The following is a 17,359-nucleotide window of genomic DNA, read 5'->3' on the forward strand; positions in this document are numbered from 1 at the left end:
TATTAAAACAATCTCTTTTCCGGAAAGCCCTTACTCACTTTATCTTTGTGATGTACTCCTTTCTGAAGACTCAGCTTAAACATCTCTTGTGTGAAAACAACAAAACAAAACAAAAACTCTTATTCTGCCAGACTCAGCCTCTCATCTGTGCAGCCGTGCACACAGTAAGGGCTTCCCTCATAGCATTTACTGCACTGCATTTCCAACTGGAAGTTTCCTAGAACAGGGACCATCTTCCTCTCAGTGTATCTACAGGGTCCTGCACTATACGCTGCTCATAGCTGAAGCTATGAATGAGTGAATGTATGAATAAAAGTATGAATAAAAGCAGAGTTGCTATGAATATAGACAGTGCTATCTAATGACAGTAGCCACTAGCCACATGTGACTATTTAAATTTAAATTAACTAAAATTAAAAATTCAGCTCTTCAGTTAAGCTAACCACATTGTAAGTGTACAAGAGCTAGCATGTGCCTAGCGGCCACTGTATTGAACAACAAAGATGAAAGAACATTGCTATCATTGCAGAAAGTTCTATTGAACAGCACTGGTCTACATTATGATGGGCACCAGCTGAAGTTATGCAGTGTGTGACCTGCATAACTGTTCAGAGTGGGCCTGTATGAATGAAGTACCTTCCTATGTGCACTGCTGTGCTAGCTGCTGATCAAAGAATTACACAGACGTTTGTAATCTAAGATAGGCATGAGAACATCAGAAAACACATTGTAAAGAATGGTCCCTCGATGAGTAAATACAGGCCAAATGAAGTAAACAGACTATGGGTAGGTATCATCAAATATATAGGGAATGAACAGACCGAAGAAGGGAAACATAAAGAAGTTTGGCTGTCCTCATAGCCTAAAAACTAGTGTCTGTTTCCCTTCTTATATTTGAAATGGACATTACTTGGCTAGAATTATTTCCTGGAGAAATAAACATATTAGACAGAAATAACCATGCCGGCCATTGAAATATAGCCAAAGAAAATATTTGTCTTCACGTAGCAACCACAGAAGCTCTCCATCACGGCAATCACTGATTTTTCTGGGAAAGGTAAGATTTATGATGGTCTTTCTGTTGTTTTCAATAAACCATGGAAATGTCCTATCCATTGTAACATTTCAGCCTCTAAATTGTCTTTCTGACACTGCCTCTTGCACATAGCAAATGTCTGAAAATCCTTTGTCACACCAAGTGTCTCAGTTTTCTTTTTTTAAGCTATCACCTACCAGAAGTACCTCAGCTTTCTATCAGGAAAATGTGGTCCCTGTATCTTGAGGGCCTTTTTCACTTCCTGTAGGCTATTTTTTTATTCTGCCAAAGAAACTGTCAGTTCCCCACCCAGCTGGGGAAAAGGAAAGGAGACTTCACCTTCACTTTGTAGCCAGTCAGGGGGACTGTGCTCCAGTCTCTAGACCCTAGACCCAAGACCCCAGACCCTTCTGTTTCTATCCTGTCCTGCCCCTGCCTCCACCCCCAACACAACTTCTGCTGGCTGGCAGGATCAGCAGGAGTAGGGCGTGGAGCCAGGAGGTCGCAGCTGAGAACCCAGCCTGTGGGCCTGGACACCCCCAATTAGTTTATCTTATTAATGCCAATTTATTAGCACAGAACCCCTGGGAAGTGGGCAGGAGGAGCTGTCTGTTTAAAATAAGCTTTTATATTTCAGGTCTGCAAACTGCACACCTGAGCTCATGGGGAGAGGCCAGGCCCGAGGTGGGTGGCCTTCCTGCCTCCCACCTCCTCTGGGTAGACCTGGGAGAGCGGATCTGACAGTGGCAGATGGGATGGTGTATGCTTCTGAATACAAGATTTGTCACAGTTTTACATGTAATTGTGCAGGTTTCCTTTTAAGAGTCCTCCAAGACTTTGTTAGCAACAAAGAATTTCTGTATTAAGCTTTATAAATAACATAGCCTTAATAATTAAATCTTGTTTCTTCTCAGGGCTCCAAATGGACTCACTCCTTCAGTTCTTAGGTGTTAGGAGCTGGAGTAAATGATATTTTCCTTATATTTCCTTAGGGACTTTCTGACTTGTAATAAGTCCTCATCATTCACCCCGTCATTGAAGCTGGAACTGAAATAAGTGGTGCCACATCCTCTCAGACACAAGAGAGCATTTTTTTTTTTTTTTTTTTTTTTTGAGACGGAGTCTCGCTCTGCCGCCCAGGCTGGAGTACAGTGGCCGGATCTCAGCTCACTGCAAGCTCCGCCTCCCGGGTTCACGCCACTCTCCTGCCTCAGCCTCCCAAGTAGCTGGGACTACAGGCGCCCGCCACCTCGCCCGGCTAGTTTTTTTGTATTTTTTAGTAGAGACGGGGTTTCACCGTGTTAGCCAGGATGGTCTCGATCTCCTGACCTCGTGATCCACCCGTCTCGGCCTCCCAAAGTGCTGGGATTACAGGCTTGAGCCACCGCGCCCGGCCACAAGAGAGCATTTTAAACAAATTGATGAACAGTCATTTAAGGAAAATATTAAAAGTACCTGAGACATTTTCATGGGCCATAAGTTCCCTCTGCTTCATACGAACCAAGTGCTATGACCAGGTGAATCCTGCCTGCAAAGATGTGGGAGTGAGAAAAAAGAAATCCCTTTTCTTGTTCACACTTAGCTTTAAAAAACTCCAAGAGCAAACAAAAGCTGCTCATCCATCCTTGCCCAGGAAGAACCTGTCCATGGATAAGCATTTGACTATTGTGTGTGTTGGTGCATATTAAGGGGAGATCATCAGAATCAGTGGTGAGCTGGTAAATATTTAACAAGTGGTTCACTGGAAAGAAAAATAAAACTCAGAAGTGTAGCATTTTCTGATTTCTGTGGTATAAATTCCCCTACCATGGTCAATTTCAAGACGACAACACGATGTCACTCAATGTGATGAAGGAGAGACTATTATATCACATTTCTACCATACAGCTACTGTGAATGTAAATAATCTCAAGATCATAGAAAATAGTAAAACACAGTAAAATCATCAGAAAATGATGGGTTTTGAGTTATTTCTACTTTTTTTATTTAATGTAATTATTTAATTGTAAGTTTATGTAATTTAATGTTTCCTGAGTGCTGTCTCTCACAGCTGGCTTGCAAAGTTCCTGAAAATTTAACAATCGGCTCCTATGAGCTGGCATAAGCTGGTTCCAGCACATTATTGCCCTGGAGCCACTCAGTCACATGTCTGTGTCCCTGTTGTTATTGCCACTTCCGGCTTGGAGTTTCTGTGTCAAAGCTCCCACAGCAACCTCATGATGCATGATGCGTGTTTTGAAAAAGTAGAAATCAGATGTCGTAGACACTGCTAGTGACCCAGCCGTATCCACTTTAGAGCCGGTGCTCCCATCCCCCAGCTGCTGTGAATGCTGCAGCTAATGGGGAAGGGGTCACACTTGTGTCCCTCCCTGAAGCCCTGATCCCACTGCATGACCCCCCTCTCCTGAAATGCATGGAGGTTGCAGTGGCCAATGATGACTTACAAGGGGCACAAAGCCCTTTCCCTTACCTCAAGGAGGACTATTCTTTGGAGGATTTACACCCAGAGTATCTGTGAATCAGGCCAAGGTCTGATGTGCCTTTACCTGGGACACATCCTGGCTTGGCAACTTCCTTTATCCTACTTTCCACATTCCCTTCCTCAGTAAGTATGCACCAAATTGAACTCAACATGAGCAAAGACAGTACCAAGGCTGACAAACAGGCCTGTGTTCAGGAGCAGTAAGAGATGGAAATCTGCAGTCACACGAGGTTGGGCTGGGCTTTGGCACCCGTCAAATGGGTTTTAGCATTGGTCTGGTTGGCATCAAACACTCTGCTACAGGGACTTTGGCTGGGATTGTTCTGGGGCCAACTTTTCTCTACTTCTATACATTTCAACATGGGGTATCGGTGCTATACCAAGGGTTCTAGAACATGAAATATCTTCATGGATCATCATTTTGGCTCAGATTTAATGAGAACATGAGTAGAATGAGAGAAGTTTAGTAATTTAGCTAGTAGGTAATTTTATGTTTTTTTTATACTGAAATAATAATAGCTAAGGCAAGTAGTGATTACCTTATGCGTGTCTCTAAGAACTTGGTAACAGATAAAACACATTGAATCATTATTACAATGTCATGAGAAAACCTAGGCTAAAGACAGGTTAAATATGTTACCCAAGGTCTCCTAGCTAGCAAACTAAAGAGCTGGATTTGAACCTATGTGGTATGGTTCGAAGTCTTTACTTTTCTTTTTTTTTTTTTAGATGGGGTCTTGCTCTGTTGCCCAGGCTGGAGTGCAGTGGTGCGATCTCGGTTTGCTGCAACCTCTGCCTCCTGGGTTCAAGCAATTCTTCTGCCTCAGTCTCCTGAGTAGCTGGAATTACATGCATGTGCCACCACACCCAGCTAATTTTTGTACTTTTAGTAGAGACAGGGTTTCACCATGTTGGCCAGGCTTGTCTCTAACTCCTGACCTCAAGTAATCCATCTGCCTCTGTCTCCCAAAGTGCTGGGATTCCAGGTGTGAGCCACCACGCCTGGCCTCAGAGTCTGTGCTTTTAACCAAAAACTACCAGGCATACCTCCGAGATATTGCAGGCTTGGCTCTAGACCACCACAATAAAGGGAATATTTCAATAAAGCAAGTCACACAAATTTATTGGTTTCCCACTGCTTCTAAAAGTCACGTTTATACTATAATGTAGTCTATTAAGTGTGCAATAGCACATCTTTAAAAACAATATACATACCTTAATTTAAAAATACTTTATTGCTAAAAAATGCTAACAGTCATCTGAGGCGTAATCTTTTTGCTGGTGGAGGGTCTTGCCTCGTGTTGATGGCTGCTCACTGATCAGGGTGGTGGTTGCTGAAAGTTGGGATGGTCATGGCAATTTCATAAAATAACAATGAAGTTTGCCTTATCAGTTGACTCTTCCTTTTACTAAAGTAGTGTACGACGCTGTTTGATAGCGTTTTATCCACAGTAGAGCTTCTTTCAAAATTGGAGTCAGGCCTCTCAAAAGCTGCCACTGCTTTATCAACTAAGTTTATGTAATATCCTAAATTGTTTATTGTCATTTCAACAATGTTCACAGCATCTTCACCAGGAGTGGATTTCGTCTCAAGAAACCATTTTTGCCAGGCGTGATGGCTCACGCCTGGAATCCCAGCACTTTGGGAGGTCGAGGTGGGCAGATCACTTGAGGTCAGGAGTTCGAGACCAGCCTGGTCAACATGGTGAAACCGTATCACTACTAAAAATACAAAAATTAGCCAGGTGTGGTGGCAGGTGCCTGTGGTACCTGCTACTCGGGAGGCTGAGGCAGGAGAATCGCTTGAATCCGGGAGGCAAGAGGTTGCAGTGAGCTGAGATTGTGCCACTGCACTCCAGCCTGGGTGACGGAGCTAAAACTCTGTCACAAAACAAAACAAAACAAAACATTTTCTTTGCTCATTCATAAGAAGCAACTCCTCATTCGTTTAAGTTTGATCATGAGATTGCAGCAATGCAGTCACATCTTCAGGCTCCATTTCTAACTCTGGTTCTTTTACTCTTTCTACCACATCTGCAATTACTTCCTCCATTGAAGTCTTCAACCCCTCAAAGTCATCCATGAGGGTTGGAACCAACTTCTTCCCTTTTCCCATGAATGATGAGTGTTATTAATGGCATCTAGAATGGTGAATCCTTTCCAGAATGTTTTCTATTTACTTTACCTAAAGCCATTAGAAGAATCATTATCTTTGGCAGCTATAGCCTGAACAGACATATTTCTTAAATAGTAAGACTCAAAAGTCAAAATTACTCCTTGTTCCAGGAGGTACTGAATGGATGTTGAGCTAGCAGGCAAGAAAACAACATTCATCTCCTTGTACATCTCCATCAGAGGTCTTGGGTGACCACTTTTATTGTCAATAAGCAATAATATTCTGAAAGGAATTTTTTTCTCAGCTGTTAGTCTCAACAATGGGCTTAAAATAATCAGTAAACTCTAGCCTGGGCAACATAGTAAGACCTTGTCTCTACAAACAAACAAAAACAAACAAAATTTGCCAGGTGTTGTGGTGTGTGTCTAGTTCTAGCTACTCAGGAGGCTGATGTGGAAGGATCACTTGAACCCAGGAGGTCAAGGCTGAAGTGAACTGAGATTGTGCCACTGCACTCCAGCCTGGATAACAGAGTGAGACTCTCTCTCTCTCTCTACACACACACACACGTATATATTCAGTAAACTATGCTGTAAGAAGATGTGCTGTCATCCAGGCTTTGCTGTTCCATTGATAGAGCACAGGCAAAGTAGATTTTGCATCATTATTCAGGGTCCTAGGATTTCCAAAATGGTAAATGAGTGTTGGGTTTAACTTCAAGTCACCAGCTGCCTTAGCTCATAATAAGAGAGTCAGTCTTTGAGGCTTTGAAGCCAAGCATTGACTTTTCCTCCGTAGCTGTGAAAGTCCTAGATGGCATCTTCCTAGTATCTGGGAAATACAATAAAATGAAGCACAATAAAATGAAATGTGGCTGTTCAGCTGACCCTTGAATAACATGGGTTTGAACTGTGTGAGTCCACTTATATGTGAATTTTCTCTCACTTCTGCCACCCCGCAAGACAACAAGGCCAACCCCTCCTCATCCTCCTCCTCAACCTACTCGACATGAAGATAACAAGAGAATAAAGGCCTTTACAATGATCCACTTCCATGTAATGAATAGTAAATAAGTATATTTCCTCTTCTTTAATATTTTCATTTTTGGGGGGTGGGGTAGGGATGGAGTCTTGCTTTTGTCACCCAGGTTGGAGGGCAGTGGTGTGATCTCGGCTCACTGCAACCTCTGCCTCCCGGGTTCAAGAGATTCTCCTGCCTCAGCCTCCGGAGTAGCTGGGATTACAGGTGCCCACCACCAAATCTGGCTAATTTTTGTATTTTTAGTAGAAATGGGATTTCACCATGTTGGCCAGGCTGATCTTGAACTCCTGACATCAGGTGATCTACCCTCCTCAGCCTCCCAAAGTGCTGGGATTACCAGCATGAGCCACCGCACCTGGCCAGATTTTCTTAATAACATTTCCTTTTCTCTAGCTCACTTTATTGTAAGAATACAGTACATAATACACATAACATTATATATAATGTATATATAACATATTAACGCATAAAATGTGTGTTAATTGCCTACTTACATTATTGGTAAGGCTTTCAGTCAACAATAGGCTATTAGTAATTGAGTTTTTAGAGTCAAAAGATACACAAATGTTTGACCGTGCAGGGATCCCTAACCCTGCATTGCTCAAGGACCAATTGCATATGTCTTAAGCAAATGTAGATACATTTTAAAGTAGAAAGCGAAGTTTGCATGACTGTTTGAACTAAAACTTTAGATTTTTAGCTTTTTGCGAATTGCTTCTTTTCCTAGGGGTTGGTAGTGAAAAGGCTTTTTCATCCTTGCGGTCTCCATTGATTGTTCTGGGTGGGGAGCAATGTGGGGAAGAAATGGAAGAAGAAGCAAGGATGTCTTAGGAAGAAGAGATGAGGACAGATCCCAATCTCAGGAAATGGCACCTGCATATTCATGAGGTTATTTTTCCTGTCTTCCATCTCATTAGAGAAGTTGAGAGAGATCAGGCTGTGGCACCTGCGGGAGCCCACAGGGTAATGACGCCTATCTCACCACCTGGGCTGTGGTTGCTCTGCAAAAACGCTTCACCAATGATAACGCCGTGTCTGTGCCACGCAGGGATCAGCTGGGACAACCAAGGGAGGGGACCAGCGGGCAGGAAAGCCCTCAGAATTATGGGGATTGGGGTAAGGATCACAGTGAAAGTGAAATCACAACTAAAGTTGACTTCCCTTGTTGAAAAGAAGGGGTTTAGGTGAAAATGTGAAGGGAAAAGAGCCTTTTTCTATGTTATAGGCAGTCGAAAATATGCCCATAAAGAAATAGGGGCGGGGAACTCACAAAGCGTGAGCGAATGTACTCTCCTGTTCTACATTCTATTTTTTAAATTTGCTTGAAGGTTGTTATTTTAGTTTGCTAGTAATAAAATATTTTTCTAAGGAAAATGGAGACATAGGAAACATAGACCAAAATTTTGGCTTTTACCCAAAGCTAGTCAGGGCAGAGCCCTCTGCGCTCCCTCTGAAAATGTCCTCTCCTGAAGTTTGCATATCACAAAGCACTTACAGACAGTAGGTTTTAATTAGTCTTTGTGAGCTATAGAGTCGGCAGGGCAGGTATTAGTTTATAGGGAGGAAACTGAAGCCTGGAGATGAGAAGGGACTTGCTGGAGATCTCACTGTGATCAGGCAGCTCCTCCACTGAGAGGGGGGTTAAGGGTGAGTTATTTATATAGGAACTCATAAAATCATTGCTAATATACAATGTTCAAATCACATTTTAGTTCCATAATTGGACTTCTTGTTGGAAAGTGACCTGGAAGCCAGAAATAGACACAGAACTCTGTGACCAGGAGCAGATGGAACACTCACATAGCTGCACTGTCTCCCCCTGGCCCCAGCCGTGGGGATGAGGAGACTGACTGCCATGGCGCACTGATCTGAAGAGGGATTCAGCAGGTCACTGAGGCACTTGAGATGGGGGAGCGCCTGGAGGAGTAGGAATGACATGAAGAGTCCTGGCATTCAGGGTCCATCTGGGGTCTGTTTTAGGGAGGAAAATGGGACTGCCCCATTTGGGAGTTTGGGAGGTCCCCAAGACCACCTGCAGGTTCAGTGATTTACTAGAAGGACCTGGAGAACTCAGAAAAACCATTACACACATAAGGCCAGGCCAGGAGAGAACAGGTGTGAGCGTCCAGTTGTCCTTTCCCGGGAAAGATGTGTGGACAGTGCCTACTTCTCTCAGCAGTGATATGGGGCAACACACGGAGAGTGCTGCCAGCCAGGGGAGCTCACCCAAGCCTTGGGATCCAGGACTTTTTACTGGGAGTCAATCATGCAGGTGTGGCTGATCGTACACATGGCTCATCTTAGTCTCCAGCCCTTCCAGAAACCAAACTGATACTGGGTGGTTTAACACCTTCTTCCTGCCCCCAACTCCATATACTGCATTGTTAGCATTCAAACTACCCGGCATGGCCATAGACCTGCAGGTAAACAAATACACCCTATCAGGCAGGATATTCCATGGGCTTAGGGGTTACCTCCCAGCATCTGGGCAAGGGTCAAACCTCTCTGTGGGGAAGGTCATTCTCTACTGCACAGGGACCCAATCAAGTCACTATGGTATCTAGGACTGGAGGGATTCCTAATCTCTCTTCTCCGTGGAACTTTGGTCTCTGGTGCCAGGCCCTGCTTGCAGAGGGAAACTTCCTTGAATCTGGTCCATGTTCAGTCTCAGGGGTCGAACTAGACCTTAGTAGGGAAAGACTTAGCTCTCTAGAGTGCAACTCAGATCCAGGCAGCCTTGATGCTGAGAAGGCCCAGCCTCGTTCCTGAGGCCTAGTCCCTGCTTTAATCAGGCAGGTAACTGGTTGTCTGTACTGTCCCCACTGACCGAGCTCTTGCCTTGGCAGCTTCTCAGACTGAGTCCTTGTTTGCCCTTGCCTGTCCCCTTCTCTGGGACCAAAGCCCTGTCCTGAGCTCCCTGTCTGGGGTTGCACCTTGCTGCCTACCTCTCAGCCTGGACTCTCCATGTCTTCATGCCTGGATTTCCCATTGCTGAGTTGCATATAGCTGCTGGGGAAATTGTTCCCTCCTGTCACACCCCAACCTGACTTGGGCACTGACTGCTGGACAGAGGCTCAGAGTCACTGCCCAGCACCTGCAGAGGGGTCCGCCCTGGCTTTGTGGGGTCAGTACAGTCCCAGTTGTTTCTCTGGCCCTTTGCCAAAGTTGGTGAGACCATATCCAAGGTTATGGCATGATGCTGTAGAAGATTCACCAGCCAAGTTTAGTCCAGTGCTCTGTAGCAATAGAAGATAAAGGGCTGTAACCTGACGGACGCACACAGAAATGCTGAAGCTCTTACATGTGTATCTCAGTGGTCGTTCAGAGGCTCTTTCTGGAAGTTTTGCCTTATACCATGGCCATGAACTTCAAAGCTCTGGAATTCCTCCTGAACCAAAAGGAACTTAAAAAATACAGATACATAATCCCTTATCTGAAATCCTTGAGCCAGATGTATTTTGGAATTCATAATTTTTCAGATTTTAGACAGATTATTTGGTTCAGATACTATACATTATGTCACAACTCTAGTGAGGTCTGAGGCATAACTTTGTAAATCAAACACATTAATATGTATGCAGTAAAATGTATGAATATTCACATGAAGTGAGATGAATAAAGCTATAATTCATTTCCTTAACTTATGTCAGTTCAGCTCAGGTTTTCCCACCAAATATTTTCAGGTTTAATTAGATGTTGCTACCACATAAGTTATCATTAAAAAAATCTGTTTGCAAAACTTTTTGAGTAGGTTAAATATTTTCCATGCATTCTTTCCTTCATTGTTCTTCATAAGCATCCTGAGAACAGGAATTGCATCTCATTCATCTTTTTATTTATAGTGCCTGCCCTAACTCCTGGCATATACTAGACGCTTAATAAATGATGAATGAGTGGGTGGATTATTCTTTAGTTTATATTAGCTCCTCATAGGTAACAAAGGGGAGTAAGCCTTTCTTGGAATGACTCATCCAGGTCCTTGTTGGTCATCATGGACAAGGTTGTACAAGGTCTCCAACTTTCCCCTCAAATCTCCATGAAGGCACAATAATCTACAAGGCATTCGATTCCCCTCCTAATCCGTTTTACCTGTCTGAGAAGCTGGCAAGAGCCAAAAGCAGGAAACCAACAGAGAGGTCATAGGGCAGTCACATGGGGAAGCAGCAGGGCTGCAGGGAAGAGTATGGGTTGGGAGCTGGAAGGTCAGGGCCCTGGGCACAGGCTGGTCATCCCCTGGGAGTACAGCTGGTGCTACATCTCAGCCTGTTTCTTCACCTTCTAGAAAAGAGATTCCCAAACTTGCCAATCATCAGAATCACCCAGGAGCTTTAAATATATATAGATTCTGATTCTGTAGGTCTAGGGTGGAGTCCAGAAATCTGTATGTTTAAAAAGCTCCTCAGCCAGGTGCTGTGACTCACACCTATAATCCTAGCGCTTTGGGAAGCCAAGGTAGGCGGATCACTTGAACCCAGGAGTTTGAGACCAGCCTGGGCAACATAGTAAGACCCCTACTTCTAAAAAAAACTTAAAAATTATCTAAGCGTGGTGGCCAAGTAGCTGGGACCTGTAGTCCCAGCAACTCGGGAGGCTGAGGCAGGGTGATTGCTTGAGCCCAGGAGTTCAAGGCTGCAGTGAGCCATGATCATGCCACTGCACTCCAGCCTGGGCGACAGAGTGAGACTCCTTAAAAAAAAAAAAAAAAAAAAGGCCGGGCGCGGTGGCTCAAGCCTGTAATCCCAGCACTTTGGGAGGCCGAGATGGGCGGATCACGAGGTCAGGAGATCGAGACCATCCTGGCTAACACAGTGAAACCCCGTCTCTACTAAAAAATACAAAAAAACTAGCCGGGCGAGGTGGCGGGCGCCTGTAGTCCCAGCTACTCGGGAGGCTGAGGCAGGAGAATGGCGTAAACCCGGGAGGCGGAGCTTGCAGTGAGCTGAGATCCGGCCACTGCACTCCAGCCCGGGCAACAGAGCGAGACTCCGTCTCAAAAATAAATAAATAAATAAAAAATTTAAAAAGTGTATGGCAAATCCTAGAATAACCACTAAAACAATAGCTCAAAAATACAGTGAAAAAAATTATTAATGAATTAAAATATTTCCTTGGCTTGTGGCTCCTAAAAAAAGAAAAGAAATTAAAATGCTACATCAGAAAGATGCACTTAGTGCAAAAGAAAGTAGTGAATGAGGAACAAAAAAGACACAAGACATAGAAAACAAAAAGTAAAATGGCAGATGTAGATCCAACCATATCAATAAATGTGAACAGATTAAACAATTCAATCAAAAGACAGGTTATCCAACTGGGAAAAGAAACACAATCTAACTATACACGCTGTTTACAAAAGACATCCTTATTTTTAACTTTTAAGTTCAAGGGTACATGTGCAGGTTTGTTATAAAGGTAAACTTGTATCATGGGGGTCTGTTGTGCAGATTATTTCATCATCCAGGTATTAAGCCTAGTACCTATTAGTTATTTTTCCTGATCCACTCCCTCCTCACACCCTCCACTGGCAGATAGGCCCCAGTGTGTGTTATTCCCCACTATGTATCCATGTGTTCTCATCATTTAACTCTCACTTATAAGTGAGAACATACAGTGTTTGGTTTTCTGTTTCTGCCTTGGTTTGCTAAGGACAATGACTTCCAGCTCCATCCATGTTCCTGCAAAGGACATGATCTCATTCTTTTTATGGCTGCATGGTATTCCATGCTGTGTATGTGCCGTGTTTTCTTTATCCTGTCTACCATTGATGAGCATTTATGTTGTTTCCATGTCTTTGCTATTGTGAACAGTGCTGCAGTGAGCATTCACGTGCATGTGTCTTTATGGCAGAATGATTTATATTTCTTTGGGTAAGTACCCAGTAATGGGATTGCTGGGTCGAATGGTAGTTGTGTTTGAGGAATAGCCACACTGTTTTCCACAATGGCTGAACTAATTTAAACTCCTACCAACAGTGTATAAGCCAGGGGTGTCCAATCTTTTGGCTTCCCTGGGCCACATTGGAAGAAGAATTGTCTTGGCCCACACATAAAGAACACTAAACACTAGCCGGGCGCGGTGGCTCACGCCTGTAATCCCAGCACTTTGGGAGGCCGAGGTGCGCAGATCACGAGGTCAGGAAATTGAGATCATCCTGGCTAATATGGTGAAACCCTGTCTCTACTAAAAATACAAAAAATTAGCCAGGTGTGGTGGCATGCGCCTGTAGTCGCAGCTACTCGGGAGGCTGAGACAGGAGAATCGCTTGAACCCAGGAGGCGGAGGTTGCAGTGAGCCAAAATTGCGCCACTGCACTCCAGCCTGATGACAGAGCAAGACTCCATCTCAAAAAAAAAAAAAAAACAAAAGAAACCCCAAAAAAACCCAAAACACTAACAGTAGCTCATGAGCTAAAAAAAATTGCAAAAAAAAAAAAAAATCTCTCATGTTTTAAGAAAGTTTATAAATTTGTGTAGGGCCACATTCAAAGCCATCCTGGGCTGTATGTGGCTTGGGGGTCGCAGGTTGGACAAACTTGGCATAAACATTCCTTTTTCTCTGCAACCTTGTCGGCAACTTTTTAATATATCCATTCTGACTGGTATGAGATGGTATCTCATTGTGGCTTTGACTTACATTTCTCTAATGATCAAGGATGTAGAGCTTTTTTTCATATGCTTGTTGGCCGCATGTATGTCTTCTTTTGAAAAGTGTCTGTTCGTGTTTTACCCACTTTGTAATGGGGCAACAGAAAAGACATGAGACATAGAAAACAAAAAGTAGAATGGCAGATGTAAATCCAACCATATCAATACGTATGAATAGATTAAACAGTTCAATCAAAAGACAGATTATCTGACTGGGGGAAAAAAACACATCATCTAACTCTATATGTTGTCTACAGTAGACTTGTTTTTTGTTTTTTGTTTTTTGTTTTTACTTTTATTTTAAGTTCAGGGGTACATGTGCATGACCTACAGAATTCCTTTACACAATGAGAGCATCTATAAGGAACTTATATATAGATGCTGGATATTAGACAAAGGTCAAATTTAAGTTCCTTGTAGATGCTGGATATTAGATCTTTGATGCATAGTTTGCAAAAATTTTCTCCCATTCTGTAGGTTGTCTGTTTAATCTGTTGATAGTTTCTTTTGCTGCACTGAAATACTTTAGTTTAATTAGATCCCATTTGTCAATTTTTGCTTTTGTTGCAATTGCTTTCAGCGTCTTCATCATGAAATCTTTTCCTGTTCCTAGAGACAGAGATTATCTCACATGCTTTTTATTTAAAGATACAAATAGAAAGTAGAAAAGTAGAAAAAATGTATATTATGGAAACAGCAACCACAAGAAAGCTGGGGCAGCGATACTGACTGATATAAAACAAAACACACTTCAAAATAAAAAATGTTCCTAGAGACAAACAGGGGCTTTATAATGACAAAAATTCAATTCATCAGAAAGATGTAACAATTATAAACATATATGCACCTAATATCAGAGCACCAAAATACATGAAGAAAAACCTGACAGAAATTAAATAGACAATCCAACAGTAACAGTTGGAGACTTCAACATCCCACTTCCAAAAATAGACAGAACCACTGGACAGAAGATCAACAAGGAAGTAGAAAACTGTAACAACACTGTGAACCAACTGGACCTGACAGCCATCTATGAAACGCTCTATCTAACAACAGAATACACATCCTTCTCAAGTGCACATGGAACATCTGGGATAGGCCATATGCTAGGCCATAAAACAAGCCTTTATTGCACTCTTGGGCATTTATGTCTGAGAAATAAAAACTCACGTTCACACCAAAACCTGTACACAAGTGTTCATGGCAGCTTTATTTGTAATAGGTGAAAATTCAAAATAGCCCAGATATTCTTCAACAGGTAGATGATTAAACAAACTATTTTATCATGATTATTACAAGTATTATTGTTATTATTATTATCGAAATCTTGAAAAACATTTGAAAATCTCACTACTCAGAGAAGACCGATGCTGTCATTCTGGTGAGCATCCCACTGTCATCTCACATGCATATACACACAAATGGATATGTGTACACCTCCAGCAGTTCTCTAACCTTTTCGCTTCCTGAAATGATTCTCAAATGTAACCACATCTCCCAAAGGGGCATATCGCACTTTCCTGGGGTGAGTGGTTGGGGAAGACTGTGGTTTATAAAATCTCCCCAGGTGATTCTGAATGATGACTCCATTCTTCAGAGAGGCACCCCACCTTCACCCCAGTACCTAGAGAATCCCTGGGCACTTTACACAAATGGGAGCGTACTACACACAGTATTTTGTAAACTGCTTTTCACATTCTACATCATCCTACCTACTGGCTGCATAGTATTACATTTTTGGTTTTGGTGTACACACGATTTAAAACTAATTCCATGTTGATGTTATTTAGCTCTTTCTGTCAAAAAATATAAAATGTTGTGGTGACCAACTTTGTATGTATAAAATCAGCACTTTATGTATTCCTTTTAGTGGAATTTCTGGATCAGTGGGTTTGAATATTTAAAAAATTTAAAATAAAATGCATATACTTTCTAGGAAGATTATATGGATTTATATTTTTATCAATTAACACTTATGCAAGAAATGGTGCATCAGGTATTGTTTAGACTAGAGTATCCCCAACACCCTTTAGCCATTATTTATTTTGAGACAGGGTCTTGCTCTGTCACCCAGGCTGGAGTGCAGCGGTGTGAATACAGCCCACTGTAGCCTCCACCTCCTGGGCTCAAGGCATCCTTGTGCCTCAGCCTCTGAAGAAGCTGGGACCACAGATGTGCACCACCACACTTAGCTAATTTTTTGTTTTTTATTTGTAGAGACAAGATCTGGCTATGTTGTCAGGCTGGTCTCAAACTCCTGGACTTAAGGAATCTACCTGCCTTGGCCTCCCGAAGTGCTAAGATTACAGGTGTGTGCCACCACGCTTGGCCCTCCTTAACTTTTAAAATTAAGTTTCAAAGGTCTTTGACAAAATACTGCCCTTTGGCTTTTGATCTCAAGCAAAACGCTAACGTTACTTATTTACTTATTAGGGTACCGGAACTGTCCAGAGCCTACTTTCTCCTTTTTCCTCCCAACTATGAAGGCCGTTTGCTTCTCTTTGCTGCCGCCTTGTGCTGGAACAGAAGAAGTTCATTATAAGAGAAACAGCAGTTGACAACCCCTTACTTCCAGGGCACAGAGGGGCCTGCAGTCAGATCCTGACAGTCTGCCCTATATAGATCTGGGCCACAGAGAGAGACAGAGCTCTGTGCTTCAGTGCAAAAGGAACTTGGTACAGAGCCCAGAGGAGGCCTTGAAGTGATGAGACTGGGCATCAGAGACCTGGATTCTAGATCCTAGATCTGAATCTGCCCCTAATTTGCTATAGGGCAAATTTGTTCTTTCTTTGTCCTCTGTTTCTTCTCAGTGAACTGAGTGCTAGACTATTGTTTTGCAAACTGTAGGTGGTGACCCATTAATGAACTGTGAATTCTAGTCATTAAGGTGTGGCAAGTTTCTTTCTTTCTTTTAAGAAACAAGTGAAAATAATGGAAGTGTCAAAATACGCTATGCATAGTAAAGGTAAGTATTGATTCCCGAGCCTTTTCAACGCAGGGGTGTCCTGGGCTGTTGCGTTGTAAAATGCGCTGCTTACTGATGGGCTTGGTCAGTACCGTTTGAAGGCCACGGGCTCAGGGGAGCTCCAGGGTCCTCCTAGCTGGAGCTTTTAGTTGTTAGTTGGACGATTTACAATTCGCGGTGAGAAGGCCCCACCAAGTGGAGGAAGGTCTGGTGCTGTGCTGCTGAGGTCTTCTCTTTCCCTGCTCTTCTTACCTGCTCTAAAGTGACAGGAAGCCCCAAGCTCTAATGCAGGTGACTGGTAACAGTTTCCCACTGAGCCCCAAAGCAAAAACAACACACAACAAACTACAGTTCTTGAGTCGGAATTCTCAGGGGTGCCCAGCAGGGGGCTGGCAGTGCAGGTGCAGGTGCCGGTGCCACTGACCCGGCAGAGACACTAGGTGATGCCACAGTACCAGGCTCATCACTACGCTGCAGGCACTGCAGAGGGCAGTGGGAACCCACGATTCTGGGATGGACAAGGGGCAGCGGGGCTTGAGGTCCCGGGTACTCTGACCTGGCCCTTCTTGGGTTCCAAAAGTCTGGAGTGGAAGGGGAAGACTGTTTCACCTGCTCAGGGGTCTCCGATCCTGGCGCGGAGCTGGTGGGCTCTGCGGTGGCTCTAGCTCCCGGGCAGCTGCAGATGGCAGAAGCTGCCGTTAGGGGGCAGCAGAACACTGGTGTTGGGAGAGTGGGGCCAGGCTTCACGGGGAGGAAAGCGGGTAAAGGAGTCAAAGGCCTCAGGGGCACAGAGCCTCCAGAACAGAGCAGCCTCGCTTGCTCTCTCTGAGGGCTCCAGGAGGAGGACAGAGTCCAACTTCCAAAACAGGGACTCTCCCAGTGGTGTCCTGGAGCTGGCTCGTATGGGCTCACCAGACCTGATGGTTAAATTTTCAAAAAATTTGCAAGCCGTTTGTTTAAAGGCATCGTTTAAGACTTACAATTATTTGAGTTCCGTGTGTGTCCTGGATGTTAACCCCTTGTCAGATGCGAAATGTGGGAATGTTCTCTCCCATTCTGTAGGTTGTCACTTCACTCT

The sequence above is a fragment of the Theropithecus gelada genome, chromosome 1 (assembly GCF_003255815.1).
Source record: "Theropithecus gelada isolate Dixy chromosome 1, Tgel_1.0, whole genome shotgun sequence".
Taxonomy (NCBI): Eukaryota; Metazoa; Chordata; class Mammalia; order Primates; family Cercopithecidae; genus Theropithecus; species Theropithecus gelada.